The 23641-nt window shown below is 46.0% G+C and overlaps 1 non-coding gene across 1 annotated transcript; it reads left to right on the plus strand.

The window, feature by feature from the left end:
* Positions 1-22576: 22576 nt before the first annotated feature.
* Positions 22577-22666, plus strand: trnap-ugg (transfer RNA proline (anticodon UGG)). The gene is given in 2 exon segments: positions 22577-22612; positions 22631-22666. It is a non-coding gene; the product is annotated as a tRNA-Pro (tRNA).
* Positions 22667-23641: the final 975 nt, after the last annotated feature.

Raw genomic sequence — 23641 nt, forward strand, 5'->3', positions numbered from 1 at the left:
CCTCCGCCATCTCATTTGTGAAGTTGCTGGTGTCTCCACAAGTCGCATGACTGGGTGAAGCCCTTCCCACACACTGGACAGGTGAACGGCCGCTCCTTGGTGTGGATGCGCTGGTATTTGCGCAGGGTGGAGGAATCACAGAAGTCATTGCTCCACACGGGACAAGTGAACGGCTTCTCCTCAGTGTGGACGCAGAAGCTGAGCAGCAGGTGATACGACTGGGTGTAGCCCTTCCCGCACACGGAGCAGGAAAAGTTTCTCCCCGGTGTGCATCCGCTGGTGCGGCAGTAGCTGCTGTGACTGAGTGAAGCCCTGTCCACACACGGGGCAAATGAATGGGTTCTTGCTGGTGTGGACCCTCTGGTGGGCCAGGAGGTGGTGTAACTGAGTGAAGCCTTTCCTGCACTGAGTGCAGGTGAACAGCCGCTGCCCGGTGTGCAAACGCCGATGAATCTCCAGCACAGATGGCGAAGCGAAACCATTCCCACACTCCCCACATTTCCACGGTTTCTCCATGGTGCAGGTGTCCTCGTCTGCCTCAGACCTTAACAATCAGTTGAAAACTCGCTTACGCTTACAGCATGTGTGTGGTGTTACTGGTGAACCCGCTGATAATTGGAACACTCTCATTCAGTCTGTAAAGCTTGTTCCAGTCACGACTCGGGTGTGTGGGTATGTGAGACTCTGAGTTTCCAGTCACACTGACGTTTAAAACGTAACTAAGCTGACAGACCTTCTCCCCTTTGTTTTCAAGGCCATCAATATCCACGTCCTCGTGAAACAAGTGACTGTCAGACTTTGATGTGATGTTTGGTCTGAGATTTCTGCCGCCAAATTCTTCTCTTGTAACATTCCTGTGAAGTGATTGCAAAGGTCATCACAGTCAGTCCATGAGAGAAAATCTGAACGCAATTCTAGTTACTGTGGAACATTCTTTCCTCTCTTAATCCCAAAGATCTTTGTGTAGATCTATATGTAACTGTAAACCAACAGGGTTATGGGGCAGACTGCATACCTCCACGAAGAGTTCACATGGACTCAAGTTGCTGAATGGACCTCTGTAGTGCAGTATTGACACTCTTACTGAAGATCTACAATATGCTGCAGTACGATATTACAAGCCCAGAAACAACTGCAAATCAGACAAGGGCCTTTCAGAAGTTGGACCATAAACTTCTGAAGCTGCTGCTGCTCTTCCTCTCTCTCTCTCTCTGAATGAAGATTGGTCTTCACCCAGACTGCAACTTCCTTCCTCTGTCCAAATATTTGTGAACACAGCCGTTTTTTTGAAGGATGTGATGTTTTCTGATCATCACAATTAAAGGGTGTCTTCTCCCTGATATGCAAAGGGATGGTCAGTCAGGGGAGGGCAGGGTCACGTCTTGTTGTTGTTGTGTGGAATCTGTGACAGGTGCATCAATTCATCCTAACTCCTGTACTCAGTGCTCTGACTGATGAAAGCAAGCATGCCGAAAGTCTTCTTCACTGCCCTGTCTACCCATGACTCCACTTTCTCGGAGCTATGAACCTGCACCCCTACATCTCTTGGTTTGAAATACTGCATATGAAACAGATTTGGTGCTTATCTCGACTCTAATTCGCTATTTTATACTGAATGCCATGACTGATGAAGGCCAGTGTGCCAAAAAAGTTCTACCTGTGCCTTCACTTTCAGAGAACTGTGAACATGTACTCCAAGATCCCTCTGTTCCACTACACTCCTTAAGGTCCTACCATTCACCATGAAATTCCTACCTTGATTTGACTATACAAAATGTAAGACCTCACACTTATCTATATTAAACACCATTTGCCATTAACCTTAAACCTATGCCCTCTAATTTTGGACTCCCCCACCCAAGGGAAAAGACCTTGCCTATTTACCCTACCCATGCCCCTCATGATTTTATAAATGTCTTTAATGTCACCCCTCAGCCTCCAAAGCTCCAGGGAAAATAGCTCCAGTCTGTTCAGCCTCTTCCTGTAGCTCATACCCTCCAACCCTGGCAGCATCCTTGTAAATGTTTTCTGACCATTTCAAGTTTCACAACACCCTTCCTGCAGCAGAAAGCACAGAATTGGCTGCAGTATTGCAACAATGATGGCAACGATGTCCTCTCTGAAGAGGATTTTAAAACAATATTTATAACTACAAGCAAATCAGGTTAGTTGGGCACGACTTTCCCATAGCAGTTTGTTTTGGTTGTCCTTCATTAACCTATGCTTTAAAATATATAAGAAAATATTTTGAGGGATGGAATTGTTGCTAGCACGTCCAAAATTTGCTCCCCATCCCTCATGGCCTTTGGACTGAGCAATTGGCTACCTGCTAGAAGGCAGTTGAGAGTCAACCACATTGTAGTAGGTCTGGAGTCACATGATGTGCGCGTGTGCACGCGTGTGTAGGGTTGTGAGTGGTAGATTTTCCTCCCTAAAAGAACACTTTCACAACACTCTGTAATGATTGGACAAAAACAACAGTTCTGACAGCATCTGTGAGGAGACGACAGTGTTACTGTTTTGAGTCCGGTGGCCCTTCAAAATTAGGCTGGATTCAAAACATTAACTGTTTTCTTTCCACAGATGCTGGCAGACCTGCTGCATTTCCCCAGCAATTGTGCCTTTTGTTGCTGATCTCCAACAGCTGCAATTCATTGTCTTAGCCAATAATGGTTTCCTGGTTGCCAGTACAGAGACAAACTCTCATTTCCAGATCTTTTTATTCGTTGAAAATAAAGTCCATTAGCATCCATGATGGGATTTTAATTTTTGTTCTCAGAAGACCGAGATCTCTGGGCTACTTAACTAGTATCACTACATCACAATCTTCCCTTCACTGACAGTGACATTGACAATCTTGTCCTGAATATTTTTCTTTATTCATTCATGGAACGTGACACTTGGTCTCCCAAAATATAACCAAGTGCCAATTCAGAGGGTAGTTAAGAGTCAACCACATGACTTTGGATCAAGAGTGACACATTCACCAAACTGGGAAAGGACTGGAGGTTTACTTCCTTAAAAAAAGGTTATTAGTGAACAAGATAGGTACTTATGACAATTGATAAGATCATCAAAGCAGCGATAAGTTTATATTCCAGATACATAAATTGATTTCAAATTGCATCGGGGCCATAGCAGCATCAATTTGAAACTCCAGATGTTAAATCCAGCAACAATGCCCAAATGTCACCAACTCCCTATAATCTCTAGGCTTCCCAACACTGACTGGTCTGTAATTGCCAGATGCATCCTTTTCCTCCTTACTATTTACTATTCAATTCAGCCCATTGATTTGACTCTGCCATTTATTCAGATCACGATTATTCTGGGAAACATTTACTCCATTTTGCTGCCATTTCCCCATAATCCTCAATTCGCTTACTGATTAAAAAAAATCTATCTCAGCCTTGAATGCACGTAACAACCCAGGCTCAACAGCCCTCTGTAGTATCAAGTTCCACAGATTTACTGCCCTCAGGAGAAATTTCTATCTGTCCTGAACTTGCAATCTCTTATTTGGAGGTTACTTCCTCTGGTCCCAGATTCACCCACTTTTCCACGTCTCGCCTGTCAAGTCTCCTCAGAATCTTGTACGTGACAATAAGGTTACCTCTAATTCTTCTAACTTCTAATAAGCACAGACCCAACCTATTCAGTTCTTCTCATAAGACATTCTTTCCATCCCTGGTATCATCATGGCCAACCTTCTCTGGACTGCCTCCAATGCCAATATATCTTTCCTCAGGTAAAGGGCCCTAAACTGTTCACAGTATTCAGTTGTGGCCTGACTAATGCCTTACATAGGTTCACTATAACCTCCCTACATTTCTACTTTATTGAAAAGGCCAACCTCCCATTTGCCTCCTTATTACTCACTGAAATTGGATGAAGAGATTCGTGGTTGTGATTCCAAATCCCTCTATTCTAAAGCTTTCTCCATTTAATATTCAGTTCTTCACCTCCTACCAAACTGTATTACCTCATTTTCCCATCTGCCAAGCTTTCGCTCATTTGCTTAACCTGTCTATATCCCTCTCCAGATATCTGATGTCATCCTCACCACCAGCTTTCACATCAACGGTCTCTTCTGCAAATTTAGCAATAGCACCTTCACTTTACTTATCCAAGTAATTCGTGTATATATTGTAAATAATGTTGGCCCCAGTGCTGATCCCTGTGCTACACCACTAGTTCGGCTGCTCACCGAAAGGTCGGTGGTTCAGGGCAGCTGTGTTCCCTGTTCTTCCTTGGCTTCAATGCTGTACCATTTTAATGGGGTCAGGAAAATGTTCCCCAAACGGAAATCTTCACCACAAAGGAGTTTCTGAATTGAATTAATGTCCAACGTTAGCGACTGCGGATGCTGAGAAGCCGAGACAAAAAGAGAAACTCGGCAGGTTTAACAGTACCAGTCGGAGAAAACAGAATTCTGAAATGTTGTCTCTGATTCTCTTTCCACGGATGTTGCCTGACCTGCTGAGTTCCTCCTGCAATTTCTAGTTTTGTTTTTAACGGAAAGTTGATTTCACCATTCCTTGGGATGAAACACCTAGACTCGCCATGTGCAGATATTTATCCCTTTCGAATCACTGTGAAGTGATTGGATTCAAACAAACTCTGCGATGATTCACTCTTTCTCAGCTCCACAGGCAGACAGACCTGGAAAGTGAAGTTGTCAGTGTGGTTCTGTATTCGTGGGCCGAGTGGTTAATGCGATGGACTTGAAATCCATTGCATTTTCCCCACGCAGGTGTGAACCCTGCCGACGACAAAATGAGAAATGTCGTCGAAAAGAAAGGGAGCTTGCTCCCCGGCTTCTTCTTTAAGATTCAAATCAGTGGAGGGGGAAAAGTATTTCACTCACATTGGGACTGGTGGGAATCTGCAACCCACTGCCTGTTCGGGTGGAACAAGCAGGTACCCGCAGAGCTTCGTTTGAGGCTGTTAGCAAAGTGTTTGGAAATGAGATTAGAACAGTGAGGGGCATGAAATCGTGATCGAAATGAAGCAGGCACCTGTGGACAAGGGTGTTTCCTTTGCCAGTGAAAGATTCTGCTTCACAAAGTTGGGCCTGTGGAAGGGATTCAGTGACGGTGATTATCTTTGGTTGTTCACCTTGGGAAGGTTCCCATTGCTGCGCATGTTCGTGTTAACGTCAGAACTCTGCAGCATGGTGGCGTTAGATCCGCACAGGGCCGTGGCGCAATGGATGACGCATCTGACTCCACCGACCATTTTGAAATGCAGCTCACAGCTTCTTCACACACCCCAATTAATCTTTCTCATTGTCCTGAAGCCGGCATACGGTTTGAATTCCCGATCTGCGGGAATGAGAATCTTTTCACTGTCTCAAGTCAGTAAATGTCCCTGAGAACATCGGAGTCAAGTCACAGCGCTGTCAGATGAGATGAAGCTGAAATAGCCCCACACGCTGCTCACGGGCACATTTTACTTTCCCCAACTCAACGCCTCAACCACTGCGGCTCATGGGAGTGGAAAGGAAACAATCACCAAAACCCAGTCTTAGCTTTGTGAATCTTCAGAAAGTCAGCAAACGTTTATCCCTTCGGATTTTCTATCCTGGGCTGAGAGGGAAGGGTTTTGTCACTCTTTTGTCGGAAATTGTAAGTGGATGTTTTGCAGAAAAGCACCACAATGCAATCTGATTAATCAGGACCTGGATGTTTTCGGTCTTTGAATGTAAGTGTTGTGCTCAAGAACTTTGTTGTTCACAGTTTATAATACTTATCTTCCCTGTCCCCTGTATCACTTCGCGAAAATGTTTAAGTTGCGTCTTGTAATCCTTTCACTGTTTGCTAATGAGGATAACGTTTCCGTGTTTTACCTAAATTATCTTGACCTTGCATATCTCAAGCCTCAAGCTAATTTCACGAGAAACCTTCTCCAGTTCAAAAGCCAACTGTTAATGATGGCTCTGTTTCTTGTCACGTATCCAATTTCAGATCGATGTTGTTAATATCACTTTTATTCCTTCAGATCCAGGTTTCGCTCACAGGGCTAGAACAGAACTGTCACCAAATACATTTACCAATCTCCGTTCATCCTACCGATTGTATTAGCATCATCAACACTTCTCATCAAAATAACTCGAGGGACTTTCATCACAATTTTCTGTGAACAGTTCTACATTAGCTTTACTGAATGAACCCCAAATTTCTTGAAGTGGCTCCTTATTTTCGGCCCTGATTATGAATTTCTCTACACATGGGAATGGATCCTTCCCACCCGCTCTATCCCTCATCAATGTATGTAGTTCAATTCGATCTCCCATCAGCCTCCTCTGTCCTGATCAAATCCAGGGGATCAGGATACGTTGGGGCTATGGCGCGGACAGGACAAGCCCAATACTCACCTTTCCTGTTAGAACCATTCCATGAGAAATTGTAGACCACAACTTTGGGCGTGTAGTCGTGGCCGAAAACTTAAGGTGTTGGCGTAGAGATCCTTTGGTGCTCCCCCGCCCAGTGTGGTAACCTGCTGACTATGCTTTCTTCGCTGGCGATTTTAAATGACTTCCTGTTGGTTGCATTATCGCTCAAACTTCACAAAACCCGTCTCAATCCGGGAATTGATTGCCATGCAGGAACCTCGGGTTCTGAACAAACAACGTACCAGCCTCACAACGTCAGCTCTGTTTACCTTTCACCAGACGCTCCTCGACATGTTGGCTTTCTGCAGTATTCTCTGTGCTTATTAGGCACAAGTGCTGCTTTTCATTCAAGAACTTCAATCCCTGTCCTCTGGTAACTGACTCTGGTCAGTGGCAATTGATTCTTCTGATCATTAATCTGCCTATTCCCACCGCTTCTTCTCCCATCATTACCAACAGCCCCAGGAAATCTCCAGCTAACCTTCTTTGCTCCAAAGCGAACATTCCCAACCTTGGGAATGTCTCCCCAGAATGGAAATTCCTCATCCCTGGAAATGGAGCATGGCGTACACTTGGGAAGAGATTTTGGCAAAATATTGGCAGTTAGGAAATGGAAAAATGTTCATGAAGCAAAACAGAAATCCCAGTCTCCAGCTTTGTGAACATTGAGAAACTCTTTGGGAAGCGTATTTAGAGGAGAATGAAAGATGAACTGTCCGACTGAGCAGATACAGTTGAGACACTGTCCCCTTGTTGAAGAGGCCGGGAGATTGACTCTGATGTTCTCGGGACATGAACTGATCTGAGACACTGAAAGAATTGTCGTTCCTGCACATCAGGAATTCAAACCCCTTCTCGCCTCCGAGCCAATGAGAGAACTCGGGAACAGGCAAAACACTGAATGGCTTGAAGGGCGACGGCCGCGGAGTAAGAAAGCTAGTTCCTTGTGACATGGATGGGTCTGCAGACTGTCCCCGGTGTTTGCACAATGAATGTCCCAGGCTTTATTGTGGAAAAGTAAAACTGATAGACTACAATTGTAATTCTAGGCGCGGAGGCTGAATTATGAATTCACTAATAGCCTCCCCTCAGCGATGGCGCAGCCAGCCAGGGGGTCATCTGTATCTGTGGCGCAATTGGTCAGCGCGTCGAAAGGTTGTTTGTTTAAGCCCGGCCAGGGGCGGTGTGTTTGGTGCTCTCCCTCCTTCTGCAAAGTCGAGCGTTTTTAATGTGGTCAGGCAAAGAATTTCCAGAACAGCTGCCTCTCACTCTGTCTCCCTGCTGTCGTTTGTCCCGTCTCCAGGAACTGGGCCCTCTCTACTAGCAGAAAATTAAGCCGTTTTCTTTTTAAACTTTTCTCTGACACCTGAGTGACCAGTGACAACATTGCCCTCCTCAACAGAGAACAGGAGAAGACCACGCAGACCTCCACGAGTGTGTTATCTCAACTGTGCACATTGGGCCAGTATATCAATGTGAAATATTTATGTCCAAGTCTTTTGGGAAGCAGATGAGAAGGCGAGCTGCACAACAGTGCACCGTTATACGGGAAAGCTGCTAAAGACGACATTGAGTGAATAGGAAAGATGGTTTCCCTTCTGGGTGATGGTCCCATGACGCACCCGCAGATATATCACCGACGCGCAAATATAAACTCTGTCTAAATTCCCACATTCTGTTTTTTCGAACTGTAATTTACCTCAAAAGCACAAAATTTCAACACTCGCAAAATTCAAACTTTAACAAAATGCTCATAGATATACTTTGCGAACACCTGGAAAAAATTCTTCCAAACGCACCTGGGAAATTTCGGTTTGAGGGCTCTTGAACTTTAAGTGGAAGGACGGGAAGTTTGCCTCGAGGCTGCGTAATGTGTAGATGTGTTCCCTATGTTAACTGGTAGTGGTTGGCCATCTCAGTGCTTCCCGTTGCAGGGCTGCCCTGACCCACAGCGAGGTTTCTTTGATAAACTGTCCCGGGGGCTTCCAGCCGTACCGTGACGTCATAGAGCGACCCCCCCCCCCCCCCCCCCCCCGATGATAGCCTGCAGCTGCTGTGACACAATAATGATGCTGGCCCCGGAACATGAATACAAATTAGTTCGTCAGTCACGTGGTACTGAATCATTCTGTGGAAAGTTCTTTCAACTTCACGGATTTATATATGAGAGCAGGTAAGTGGGCAGGGCTTACACCTCGGGTACACTCTTCCTTCACTCACAACACCTCACACCCACCTCCCAAAGTCCCAAGGCACTTTCCCCTGCAACCGCCGAATGTGTAACACCTGCCAATTTACCTGCTCCCTCCTGAATATCCAAGAGCTCGAACATACCTGCCAGGTCAAGCAGCACTTTATCAGCACATTTGCCACAACCTAATCTACTGCATTCGTTGCTCACAGTGAGGTTTCTCCAACGTAGCATGAAGTGTAAACTGGGTGGCAGTTTCGCAGAACATCTCAAGAAATGCCCTGAGCTTCTGGTTGCCCGCCAGTTTAACACGCCACCCTGTTCCCTGGCCAACATCTCTGTCTCAGGCATGCAGTAGTGTACCTGGAAAGCTCAGCTCCAGGCGGAAGAACAAAGCCTCATTTTCCACTTGAAGACCCTACAGCCCCCCGTTCTTCAATATTGAGTTCCATGTCTTTAGGGCCTGAAATCCGCCATGTCTTATTCTCTCCGATTCACGTAATGTCGTCTTTAGCAGCTTTCCGTCTCAGGACGCTCTGTTCTGCACCTCGCCTTCTCATTTGCTTCCCAAAAAACTCAGCATAAATATTTCACATTGATATACTGGCCCAATGTGCACAGTTGAGGTGACACACTCGTGGAGGTCTGCGTGGTCTTCTCCTGTTCTCTGTACCGTATGTTCAGGAGGGCAATACTTGTCACTGGCCACCTGGGTATCAGAAAAAATGTTTAGAAACAAAACGGTTGAATAATCTGCCAGTGGAGAGAGCCCGGTTCCTGGGGACGGGACAAACAGCAGCAAGGAGACTGAATGAGAAGCAGCTGTTCTGGAAACTCTTTGCCGTTTGCAATTCTTTGAGCAATCTCAAATGTAAATCTCAGCCAGTTCCAGAGATGGGGCTGTTACGGGCGATGGGGTGCGCCTGGTTTCCAGCTCGTTGGTCTAGGGGTATGCGTTTCGCTTTGGATCTTCTACTACTCCGACTTGCCAGAGATGCGGTGCTTGAGGAATGTCAGCAATGAAGCGAGATTGGAAAATTGGGACTGCCCTCCACGGAGAACAGAAGCCTTGCAAATCATGAGCGGCCTAGACACAGGAAATAATGTTGTGAAAATGCTCCCACGCCTGAAAGGATCCACAACGATTCGGCAGAGTTTTAAAGTCAGGAGGGAAAGAAGTAAAAGTGACATTAGAAAGAACGTTTTCGTACAGGGAGTGGTTAGTGTCAGTAAATCCCTATCTGACATTGACAAAAAAATGAACACGAAAGGGAATTCGGTGGTCATTTTCAGATGTGCAGATTTACACGGAAAAGGCAAGGGAATGATACGAATTTAAACACACGTTTGCTTACGGTGTAGAACCAGCAGAATGAAGGTGGGCCGCATGGCCCCCGTCTGCGCTGTGATACATATTGTGATTCAGTGTGAAATCACAGTTCGACCAATAGAATGTGGGAATTTAGAAAGAAGTTTATATTTACACAGCCTCCATTCGTCTGCGCAACAGCATATTACATGACAGCAGTGGAGATCTTTGATCTCAGTCTCAAACGTGCATGCCACGCGCCAGACGATCGGCTGAGGGGATCTATGGAAAACAGTCCGTGTGGTAAAGTAGAGTGGCGCAGCAGGAGGGTGCTGGGTTCATGTCCCTCGATCGAAACTATCGTCTGCTATTGCTTCCCTTTGTAACGGTACTCTGTTCTATATCTTGCCTTTGCCTCTGCTTCCCAAATCTTCGAGCATCTGAGCTAAATGTGTCACTAAACACTGACCCAATTTACACAATTGAGGGCAAGTGCTTGTGGAGATTTGAGCTGCTTTCCGCCAGTCTGCTCTGAACTGAATCCTAACACCTCTTCTCTGAAATGGGAATGAGCTGGTGAAGTTGAAACAATTCGAATTCTAATCCCTACACTGCGGAAACAGGCCCTCCTGCTCAACAAGTCCTAGGCAACCCTCCGAAGAGTAACCCGCCCAGACCGACATTTATTCTGACTGATGCGCCTAACCTACCGACCTCTGGGCACGATGGGGCAGTTTAGCATGGTCAGTCCACCTAACCTGCACATCATTCGACTGTGGAAGGAATCCGGAGCACCGCAGGAAATCCACGCAGACACGGGGGATTGAACAAACTCCACACAAACAAGCCGCACAAGGGTAGGATCGAATTCAGGTACCGTTATGAGACAGCAGTGTTAACCACTGAGCCGCAAAGCCACATTATTTGCGGTCGTATTCATTCCCTGCAATAATTCCCCACTCCGGTTCAGACGTGAATGACAGGACGATCAGTATTTCGAAAGCAGCATCACCACACAGACACAGTTCCCATGATTAGGACACGTATCACCGATTGCAAATCACCTCGGAGAGATACAAGTGACAGAAAGTCGCATGGAAATGATGGACTGAACGGCTTCAGGCTGCGGCGGAATGATGTCACGCGTTTATGCCGCCCCTCTCCCTGTCTCTGGGACAGAGCGGCTGAGGGAGAAACAATGGCTCATTTTCAACTTCATGTGGGACAGTTGGGGCTCAGATGTTCACTGCTGCCCGTTCGCAGCAAAGAAACAGACGGCCGTTTTAGAAAAGTCTTTCTGCAGGATTGCTGTGTGAAGACGAATTCTGAACACCGAGCCGGCTGCACACAAATACACTCGTATGAATTTTCCTGAGGGAACAGTTTCCGGTGTCCATTTCGCTCTGTCCCACCAGCACAGCATCTTTCTGTCTCTTTGATTACAGACCTTTGTAATGTAGTTAAAACTTGCCCATTTCCTCCGCATTAGTGTAACTGACGTCTCCCACCCCAAGTGATTGAGAGAAAGCAGAAGGGCGAATGTGCTCTGCCCTCCCCCAGAACAGTTTGCAAGGAGAAACAAATTGGTTTAATTATCCGCCAGTGGAGAGAGTCCAGTTACTGGGATCGAGACAAACAGCAGCGTCCTGGGCGCAGGGAGACGGAATGAGAAGCAAATGTTGTGGAATCTCTTTGCTGCTTGCGATTCTTGGAGCAACTCAAACGTATTTCACACTGAGCAAGTCTCAGCTGCTTCGGGGAGGGCGCTTGGAGCGTCCGGGGTCAGGGCAGCGCGCGGCTGGGCGGGCCGGTGGCTCGTTCTTCTAGCGGTATGATTCTCACTTCGGGCCTATAATAGGATGGACTTGCGAGAGATCTCGGGTTCGAATCGCGGGCAAGCCCTCATTGCTTAAGGTGCCTTGTGCAGAAACGCCGGCGCAATTTTCTCCAAAAGCACACTTATAAAAGGAGATCGGACTGCCTGAAGGAGGGATGGGGCCGAGCTCCCATTACAGCGAACAGGATAAAAGGAAACACTTGCTCCAAGTGAAAACAAGCATTGCACATAGTTCGCCCGCGCAGGCCGACTCTGAATGAATCCTCCAGCTGCATCATTGCTCAATTGTGAGCGTGAAATTTTAGGAAGCGGGGAAGTGAAGTGATTGCAGACAGCGCTGAACAGGTTGACGTTAATGGTGCTGTGTATGAGGATTGTTAGCAATAAAGGTAGATTGCAAAGTTGGGACAGTTCTCCTTGGAGAACAGTAGGTTGAAAGCTGGCCTGATTGACGTTTTTCAAGTCATGACGGTCTAGATACAAGAATAATATAGTGCAAATGCTCCCACCCCTGAAACGATCGACTACGATTCAGCAGAGTTTTAAAATCACGAGGAAAAGAAGTAAAAGTGACATTAGGAAGAACGTTTTCGTACAGGGAGTGATCAGGGTCAGGAGGTGACGCAAACTTCAAACAATTATGTTCCTGAACCCATGGGACAGACGGATAGGAGTGGAAGACAAGAAGAAAGAGAGACACAGAGTGAGCGAGAAAAGGGAGAAAAGTCAGAAAAACAAAAGTTAAGGAAAAACATAGAGAGACTGAGGAAGGGATACAATTCCAGTGGGTCCCAGCTTTCTCTATGGTTTCATACACTCCCTCTCATCCATGAGAGACAGCCCTGCTCCAAGAATCTACGTCAGTCTGGCTGGTTCAGGGAAGGTGTGGGGGTGATGGACGGTGGTTAATCGATCGAAACTAACACTCAGACTCTTACAGTACCCACACTCATTCACACACACGCACACACACACACGCGCGCACAAACACGCACACACAAACCCTGTGATACTCACCTCCTGCTCCATCCACATGACAATGGGAACTATGGCTGACAGGACCTGCTTTAAATACCTTCAGGTCTATGACTTAAAGACTCTTCTGTGCCCAAAACTCAGCTCTTCTACCGAGAGTACACCTCCCCCAGGGATGGAGCATTACAAGTTGTCAGTTGAGAGGAAGCGGGGGTGATGCGAGAGAAAGCAGCAGCTCAATAGTTTAGTCCAAACTATCTGTCTGTCTGTCCCTCTCCTCCTTCCTCCACCTCCTCACCTCACACACAGATTAGTGGGCGGCACGGTGGCCCAGTGGTTAGCACTGCTGCCTCGCAGCGCCAGAGACCCGGGTTCAATTCCCGCCTCAGGCGACTGACTGTGTGGAGTTTGCACATTCTCCCCGTGTCTGCATGGGTTTCCTCCGGGTGCTCCGGTTTCCTCCCACACTCCAAAGATGTGCAGGTCAGGTGAATTGGCCATGCTAAATTGCCCGTAGTGTTAGGTAAAGGGGTAAATGTAGGGGTATGGGTGGGTTACGCTTCGGCGGGTCGGTGTGGACTTGTTGGGCCGAAGGGCCTGTTTCCACACTGTAAGTAATCTAATCTAATCTAAAAAAATTACAGACTTAAAATCCACACAGAGACAAAGCTGCAGTTTCAAACCAGCAGCAGCCACAACACACTTTCATTTAGACTACAAAACACAGGCTTCTGCACCCAAAGGACACAAATTTATTTTACAAGGAAACAAGGATTTTCACACAGCTGAACACAACATTGTCTGAGTATATCTCTGGACATGTTTGTAACAGTCAGTGATTCTGTGTCTCACTCTGACTGTATTGCGCTTCCAACTCTGTGTTAATGTCTGTTTTTCTGTGTTGATGTGACTATCTCTGCAAACAATGGGACACAGATTATGTCGGAGGGAAGTTTGAGTGTGTCTGTCTGTGTATGAATGACAAACTGTCTGCAGTGGCACACACTGTCCCGGAAGCGTGTGTCTGAAAGTTTCTTTATAGCTGTCTGTGAATCTGATTTTGTGCCTGTGAGTGTTGGTGTGTGCCCAGTTCTGCCTGCAATGGGACAAACTTTGATTCATCACGTTTATAATTCAATCTTTCAAAGTCAGATTTTCCCTCTCTCTGAGAAGTACAGTAACACAATGCCGCATTCTGCTGGCCTACCCATGTGACATCACAAGCGCCACATTTCCCTGTTCCACTGCATCTGTTTCATGGGGGAGATACATCAGAAGTTTATTGAGAACAGCAGCACACAGTGCCTGAATCAGGTGTGAACTCAGAAGGTGGGATGACTGAGTACATCCTTTCCCAGAAAAGCAGCAGGTAACAGCTTCTTACCAGTGTGTATTCGTTGTGGTTTCAGAAGATTTTTTTGAATGGACAAATCGTTTCTCACACACAGAGAGGGGAATGCCCTCTCCCCAGAGTGAAGGTACTCATGTATCAGCATTTCATGTCTGTGTTTAAAGCTTTTCTCTCAATGTGAGCATTTGAGAATGCCTTGTTACACTCAGAGCAGGGGAATGGCCTCTCCCCAGTGTGATCTCACTGGTGCGTCAGGTAGGATGAGTCACTGAATCTCTTCCCACACTCAGAGCAGATGAATGGCCTCTCCCCACTGAGTGCATTGTTGTTTCTCAAGGACGGGTGATTGATTGAATCCCTTCCCACAAACAGTAGATGAATGACTTATTTGTAGTGTGACTGTATCAATGACTTTCCAGAATGGATAGACATTTGTATCCCTTCCCACAGTTTGCACGTTTGCATGGTTTCTGTGGTGTCAATCATGTCTCTCCATATTGGATGATCAGCTGATTCCTCACCCAGACACAGGACGGGGTTAATAGACTTATAGAATCCCTCCAGTCCACAAGTCCGCACCAACCCTCTGGGGATAAAGACATCCAGACCTATTCTCCTACCCCATTACTGAACATTTACCCTTGATTAATGCACCTAACCAACACGTCCCTGAAAACAATGTGCAATTTTACATGGTCAATTCACCTAACCTGCCCATCTTTGAATTGGGAGAAGAAACCAGAGTACCCAGATGGAGCTGACACAGACCCAGTGAGAATGTGCAAACTCCACAGAGGTAGTCGCCTGAGGCTGGGATTGAGCCACTGTGACGATACAATCTCTCCCTGCTGTGAATGGTGGAATGCTATTCAATCTGTGGGACTGGTGCAGGACTTGTCCATTTGTCACTGGGTACACTATTGTTTGCAGACTTTTCCGACAGACCAACATTGACAATCTAATGGTTTTCAAATCCTGATGAATTGACTCACTCTAAGATCCTGATAAGATATTTGCTTGGAATTCTTGCTGATAAATGTGTCTCTATGATTCTCTGTAAAACAAACTTAAATCAGGAAAAATTAGAGATTGAGAAATCGTACTGTTTAAGATACTAAAAGGAGTTAAGAATCATGAAAACCTTATAGTGTGGAAGCAGGCCGTTTGAATCCACATCCATCCTCTGAAGAGCATCCCACACAGACCCATCCCATATCCCTGCATTCCCCATGGTTTACCCACCCAGCCTGCACATCCCTGCACATTATGGGCAATTTAGCATTGCCAACCCACCTAACCCATATATCGTTGAATTGTGGGAGGAAACAGGAGCACCGAGAGGAAACCACACAGACATATGAAGAAAGGGCAATCTCCACGCAGTCACCCGAGTCTGGAATCAAACCCAGGTCCCCAGAGCTGAGAGGCAGCAGTGCTAACCATTGGCTCACCACGGAGTTCTTTGAATCCAGCAATTTGTGTGAAAGTAACTCAAATACTGACCGTGAAACATTACTGGACTGTCATGAAAAACTCAACTAGCTGACAAATGCCCTTCGGGGAAGGGCGTGTTCTGGCCCTCCACAAGACTCATCCCTCAATGAGAGTAGAGATAGTGAGAGCAGTGGGGTACTTACAGACAGTTTCCTCCATCTCCATCACAGGAATAACTGACAGATCCTCACTTCAAGAAGATCAAGATAATAGTCTATGAAGAAGCATCACCTACAAACTCCGCTCTCAGACACACACTGTCCTCCTGTAGATACATATTTTTGTTTCTTCAGAGAGAGGGAGAGAGAGAGAGAATTACAGCTCACTGACCTTCAAGAACCAGCCGCTCCGAAGCCTCTCCTTCTCAGTGCAGGAGAGACAAACGTTCCTCTTGGTTTGAGATTGCTGTGGGGAAATTCTTCCACTCTAACCTCGTGTAAAAGAATTTCCCAGAGTTCAGTACTAACTCGAATACAAACACTTCCCAGCAGGTTGTTCCTAAACCCATCCCGTCCCTCCCTCCAGCTCTGTCTCTCACTTTTCAACTCGACCAGCTCAGTCACCCGCACTGCGCATGCTCCATAAACACCTCGGCGCTGCCTTTTGTTCACTCTGATTGGCTCGGTGTCCCGCTAATTCCAGAATGTCGTCCCGAGCTGCCCCACTTTCTATTGGGCAGGACATGCGGTCAGTCACACAAGAGCTGAAGCATAAAAGAGATATGTGTTCATCTCTGAACCGGCGTGTGTTTATTGTCCATCCCTCGTTGACTGGAGGGCGGTGATGAGTCAATCACAATGGAGTCACATGTAAGTCTAACCGGAGAAAGGTGAGCCCAATGGTATCTTACAATAATTGACAGTCCAGATTTTTAATGACTTAACGGAACACCCCGATCTGGCCTGGTGATATTTGAACACCTCTCACAGAACATTAACCAGGGTTGGCTAGGACGAGACCAGTTACATTGAGACAAAACCACTGTCTTCTGAGACAGGAATTTCCAGCTTTGGTCAACAAGAGGACACAATGTTTCAGGGAAACCAGAAGTATCTATTCAGAATTTCCATCATGAACTGACAGGAATAACTTCTGTAAAACCCCCTCACAGGAGTTTAGGGTGAAGATTTACATATGAAAAGAAGAATCATAATTCATAAGTCCGTGTGTGAGTAAGAATAATACTTATTGTTACATCATGGAGATCAAACCCTGTTAATTAAACTAACCGCCCAGAAAAGCTCATGTTGCCTCATAATCTGTTAAAATGTCAGTGACAGAATTCCTAAATTCCACTATTTAAAGAAAATATTTTTCTAACTCTAATAGTGAACACTAAACAAAACCTGTTCACAAATCCAAAACCCCCTTTCTTTAACTACTTACTGTCTGACCCCAACTCGACACAACTTAATATGCTATTCTAATAAATTATTTATTAAACGTTACATTAACTTAATCTCAAGGCCACATAGTCTCCTCTTCGTTGATGTTTTCACTTTTCCAGCTGCTGATCTTCCTGGGTGCTCTTCTTTTTACTGTATGTTTCACGTGAACAGGTACCTTTGATGGAGAGTGTTTTCAAATTATCTGAGAGTAAGGTATTAGATCGGCAGTTGCTCTTCCACTAACTTTCAAAATACCGGGCTTATATTCCACCATCGGACACATGTAATTCTTATTTGATTGATTTCCAGGGATCAAAACAATAAAATTCAAAATCTCATTGTCATCTGGTATCCTGGGCATAGATTAAATTAATTAAATTTGAATTGTTGTAAAAACATCAAGCCGAACACAGGTATCCATTTAACAGCCAATTGCTACATTTGAAACAGCCCGACCTTTTGCGAGCAGCTATGGCTGTACTTTAAGTTGAGAAAAGCACTCTCTATCTTAACCTGACAATACATGCTTTCTACTTCATAACATTGCATTGAGCATTTGTCTTGGACGAACACGAAGACTCCAACATCATGATGCAACCATGTAAATGTGGAGATTATGGGAAGAGATTGTAGTTACCCTGTCTGGCTGGAAATTGATTGATACAGTCACACTGGAAAGGAGCTTTTGCCTGCTCTCCATGTGAAAAGGGATTCAGTGCATTCCAGCTTCCAGAAAATAATTGCTTATCACACTGAGGAGATACCATTTAGCTGAACCTCTGTGGAAAGTGCTTCATACAGTCAGTCACCCTCACTGTGCACCAACGAGTTCACACTGGGGACAGGCTGTTTATGTCCCCTGTATGTGGGAAGGAATTCGCACGGACATCAAACTTGTTGCAACATCAGCGAGTTCACACTGGAGATAAATTATTTACTAGCTCAGAGTTTGCAAAGGGATTCGGATAGTCCCACAACCCGCTGATACATCAACACATTCATTCTGGTGAGAGTGTGTAAAAGAATTCACTTCTGCCAACACATCAATGAGTTCACACTAGGGAGAGATCATCCACTTGCTCCGAGTGTAATACAAACTGCATTCAGTTTTCTCAGCTCTTCAGTGCAGTTACAACATTGGCATCTACCCAACAATCTGGAAATTTGCCAGATTGCCTGTGCACAAGTAGCAGGACACATCCAACTCAGGATTAATCGTCCTATCAGTATACTCTCGATTTTCGATAAAGGTATGCAAAATATCGAATAACATCCTCTCGGTACCACCAGTCTCACTCAGGTACTGACCTCATTCTAGGCTTGGTTTAAACATGGACGAAAAAGCTTAATCCAAGAGATGAGATGAGATTGACAGCCCTTGGCCTCAAGCTGCATTCGACCCAGTGTGGCATCAAGGTGCTTTGATTAGATTCCAGGATGTAATTTACTACTGCGTACGTTATTCTCTATATAAATCACAACGATCCTCTTGATTAGGTTCCAGTCTGTAATTCATTCCCGAGTATGTTACTCTATATACAAATAATCCCGAACCCCTCAATTAGATTATAGCCTGTATTACACACTCAGTTTTCTGTTGTACTGGATTTACTCATCCTGATTACCTCGATCAAATTTCCGTCTGTAGCTCACTTCTGATTGTGTTATTCTGTCAGTTAACAAGCCTCATCTCTTGATTAGATTCCAGTCTATAAAACCCTTGCTTTTATCTAGCTACTTTTCAGAAAATTTCCATGTTTATTAATTTTGAACTTTTTTCAGCGACCCATCTATTATTGTTCTGTCTGATGAAAAATCGCGGTCTTCCATGGCATAAATTTTACCCAACATGGCATGCGAATGTGATCGCACCCCATTCTTAATGCAGGAGTCCCACGAGCACGCGCGATGCGCGCTTACAGGCAGGCACATGGGCTGGAGTTGGGAACATGCCGACTGATGGTCCAGAAACCGGAAGGGAGAATGATGTCAATTTCGGTCCAACACTGACAGTGATGGTTCCGAGAAACTCCTCTCACAGATTAGATTAGATTACCTACAGTGTGGAAACAGGTTCTTCGGCTCAACATCAACGCTCTGAAGAGCAACTCACCCAGACCCATTCCCCTACATTTACCCCTGGCTAATCCACCTAACACTATGGGCAATTTAGCATGGCTAATTCACCTAACCTGCACAGTTTTGGATTGTGGGAGGAAACCGGAGCACCTGGAGGAAACCCACGCAGACACGGGGAGAATATGCAAACTCCACACAGACAGTTGCCAAGGGTGGGAACCACCCCACGATCCACCGTGCCGCCCTCATGGGCGGGGGGAATTTATAGGCTTTTCCTCGAGCAATGTTTGAATATTTGACTGGAGTCGTGTGGTGAGTCGTTCTGACCTCTGTCTCATTCACATGATAATTTTGGTGGTTTGTAGTTTGCTGCGACTGTTAAGCTGCACTCCTCAATCTTACTCATACATGGGACCTGGACGTCTTTAGCATCTATTTGCTATACCTAATTGTGCTATTCTGAGTTCCAGACTTTAGACCCTTCGAGTTGGATTCTAGAGTGTGGTGCTGGAAAAGCACAGCAGGTCAGGCAGCATCCGAGGAGCAGGAGAATCGATGTTTCGGGCAAAAGGCCTTCATCAGGAAACCCTGAGCTTCGATGTCAGTTTAAATGAGAATGTTGGGCATTTACTGAGCTCCTTGAGTTCAGAGATTTAGAGCTGGAGAAGATGATAGAGATCGCAAGGGACAAGACTATGAGCAAAGATTAACATTTTATAATGGATTTGCTGCATCACCAGGAACCTGTGTGCGTCAGCAGGCATAGCAATCAGAGATAAAATGAACTTGGTGTGAGGAAGGCGAGAAGCAGCTGTGATCTGGTGGGCGGGGGTGTCAACGCTTCAATAGAAATCCAGCAAACTGAGAACAGACAACACCTGGCTCTGTGGGAACGGGGAGACGAACAGAGGACAGAGACATCAGGATCTGAAATCCAAGCTGAGACCAGACTACCATGTTATCAGTGCTTTGATTTGCATTGCCAACCCTCTACCTTTACCGAACTTCCCATTTGATTTGAATGTCACGTACCCTCAATATTCAGGATCCAATTCTTGTCATCCTAAAACCACGTTTCTGTAAGGAGTCTCAGATCACACTTATTTTCTTCAGTCAATTCGTTCACTTCTCTTACAGTGCAGCACACATTTAGACACAGTATTTAGTTTCAATGTTTGTGATCTTTTCAATCCAGCTTTGATTAGTGGTACATTTATTCCCTTTGTCCCTTTCTATTGTTCTCTGAAATTCACTTTCCACATTACTACATTGCTCACCTGCCTTGATTTGGAATTGCCCATCATGTCCAGGGATGTGCAGGTTAGACAGGTTAGCCATGGGAAATGCAGAGTTATCGTTTCATAATAATAGAAGCAGGAGTCAACTCCCACCTCAGGCGACTGACTGTATGGAGTTTGCACATTCTCCCCGTGCCTGCGTGGGTTTCCTCCGGGTCCTCCGGTTTCCTCCCACAATCCAAAGATGTGCAGGTCAGGTGAATTGGCCATGCTAAATTGCCATTAGTGTAAGGTAATGGGTAAATGTAGGGGTTTGGGTGGGTTGGGCTTCGGCGGGTCGGTGTGGACTTGTTGGGCCAAAGGGCCTGTTTCCACACTGTAATCTAATCTAATCTAATCTAATCTACTTGGCCTGTCGAGCCTGCTCCACTATTCATTCAGATGATGGCTGATCTATTCATCATCTCAGCTCCTCCTACCTGCATTATTCCATCTACCCTTCATTCCCCTCCATGGAATATCCCATCCAATTGTGTCTTGAATATAATTAATGAAGCTGCCTCATCTGCTCCCTTGGGCAGAGAATTCCACAGAGTCACGCGAATTACAACATGGAAAGAGACCATTCAGTCCAACCCATCCATGTTGACCAGTTATCCTCAACAGTCTAGTCCCATTTGCTAGCACTTGGCCCATATCCTCTTAAACCCTTCCAATACATGGACACATCCAGATGCCTTTTAAATGTTGTAATTATACTAGCCTCCACGACTTGCTCAAGCAGCTAATTCCATACCCGCACCATGCTCTGTGTGAAAATGTTGTCCCTTAAGTCCCTTTTATTTCTTTCCACACTCACCGTAAATGTATGCCATCTAGTTCTAGACTCCCTCAATTCAGGGAAAAGACCTTGTTTGTTTATCCTATCAATGCGGCATGATTCCTGAAGAAGGGTTCATGCCTGAAACGTCAATTCTCCTGCTCCTTGGATGCTGCCTGACCTGCTGCGCTTTTCTAGCAACACATTTTCAGCCCGTATCCTACCAATGCCCCTCATAATTTTGTAAACCTCCATAAAGTCACCCCTCAGCCTCCAAGGCTCCAGAGAAAACAGCCCCAGCCTGTTCAATGTCAACTATATTTCACTCTGAGCAAGACGAAGCTGGTTGAAGAGGTAGAGCGGGGCCGCAGAAGTGGCTGCTCTGTGGCTCGTTGGTCGAGGGGGATGATTTTCGCTTTGGATCTCCTTGGACACAGACATACGAGAGATCCCGGGTTCAAATCGCCATCTGACGTGAATGACAAGACGATCCGCATAGTCAGAAACCGCATCCCGTGGACAGAATGACAAGCTGATGTTCTAGGAAACTCTTTGCTGCTTGCAGTTCTTAGAGCAAAGTGGAATGTATTTCACACTGAGCAAATTTCAGCTGGCTCAGAGCCTCCAGTGTACATTGCTCTCTTTCCCGCCAGCTTTTTCCTATTCACTCAATGTCGCCTTTAGCAGCTTTCCTGTATAACGGCGCACTGTTGTGCACCTCGGCTTCTCATCTGCTTCCCAAAAAACTTCGACGTAAATATTTCACATTGATACACTGGCCCAATGTGCACAGTTGAAATGACAAACTCGTGGAGGTCTGCGGGGTCTTCTCCTGTTCTCTGTACCCTATGTTGAGGAGGGCAATGCTTGTCACTGGTCACTCCGGTGTCAGAGAAAAGTTTAGAAAGAAAACGGTTTAATTTTCTGCCAGTAGAGAGGGCCCGGTTCCTGGGGAGGGGCAAACGGCAGCAGAGAGACAGAATGAGAAGCAGCTGTTCATAGAGTCACAGAGATGTACAGCATGGAAACAGACCCTTCGGTCCAACCCATCCATGCCGATCAGATATCCCACCCCAATCTAGCCCCACCTGCCAGCACCCGGCCCATATACCTCCAAACACTTCCTTTTCATATATCCATCCAAACGCCTCTTAAATGTGGCAATTGTACCAGCCTCCGCCACTTTCTCTGGCAGCTCATTCCATCCACGCACCACCCTCTGCGTGAAAACGTTGCCCCTTAGGTCTCTTTTATATCTTTCCCCTCTCACCCTAAATCTATGCCCTCTAGTTCTTGACTCCCCGACCCCAGGGAAAAGACTTTGCCTATTTATCCTATCCATGCCCCTCATAATTTTGTAAACCTCCATAAAGTCACCCTTCAGCCTCCGACGTTCCAGAGAAAACATCCCCAGCCTGTTCAATGTCAACTATACTTCACTCTGAGCAAGACTCAGCTGGTTCAAGAGGTAGAGTGGGGGCGCAAGCGGGCCAGTTGTGTGGCTCGTTGGTCTAGGGGCATGATTCTCGCTTTGGGTCTTCGTCAACACAGGTATGCGAGAGATCCCGGGTTCAAATCCCGGACGAGCCCGCATTTCATGCTTTGTGCGAAGATGTCTGTTTGATTTTTCTCAAAAAGCACCTTCGTTAAACGAGGTTGGGCTCCCTGGCGTACCAATGGGACAGAAAGCAGCGAAGTGAAATGATTGGAGAGAGCGTTGAATCGGTTGACGTGAGTGGTGCGGTGTTTGAGGGATGTCAGCGATGAGGATCGATTGGAAATTTGGGACAGCTCTCTTCGGAGAACAGAAGTTTCAAATCTGGCCCGATTGAAGCTTTACAAGTCATGCGAAGTCGAGACAGAGAAAGTAATGTAGTCAAAATGCTCCCACGCCTGAAAGCATGGGCAACGATTCGGTAGAGTTTTAAAGTCATGAGGAAAAGAACCAAAAGTGACATTAGGAAGAACGCTTTCGTACAGGGAGTGGTGGTTGGGATCAGTCAATCCCTAACTGACACTGACAAAGAGGCAGATTCATTAGACGCAAACGGGAATTCGGTGGTCATGTTTAAAGTAACAATGTGCAGAATTACATGGAGAAGGCAAGAGAATGCTACTAATAGAGACCCACGGAAACTTACTGTGTCGACCCAGCAGAGCGAAGGTGAGCCGCATGACGTCTATTCAGAGTGAAATCACAGTTCGACCAACAGAATGTGGGAAGTAAGAAAAAGTTTATATTTACACAGCCTCCATACGTCTGCTCAACACCATATAAGACGACCGCAGTGGAGATCTTTGACATCAGTCACGAACGTGCATGCCACGTGCCAGACGAAAGGCTGAACAGACCTGTGGAAAAGGCTGCTGTGCGCAGAAGCAGAGTGGTGCAGCAGGTGCGTGCTGGGCCCATAACCCAGAATTCATTAGATTAGATTACATTACAGTGTGGAAACATTACAGTGTGGAAACAGGCCCTTTGGCCCAACAAGTCCACACCGACCCGCCCAAGCGAAACCCACCCATACCCCTACATTTACCCCTTACCTAACACTACGGGCAATT

The sequence above is a fragment of the Chiloscyllium plagiosum genome, unplaced genomic scaffold, assembly GCF_037043375.1.
Source record: "Chiloscyllium plagiosum isolate Xiang-an unplaced genomic scaffold, Cpla_swu_hap1 HiC_scaffold_27, whole genome shotgun sequence".
Lineage (NCBI taxonomy): Eukaryota > Metazoa > Chordata > Chondrichthyes > Orectolobiformes > Hemiscylliidae > Chiloscyllium > Chiloscyllium plagiosum.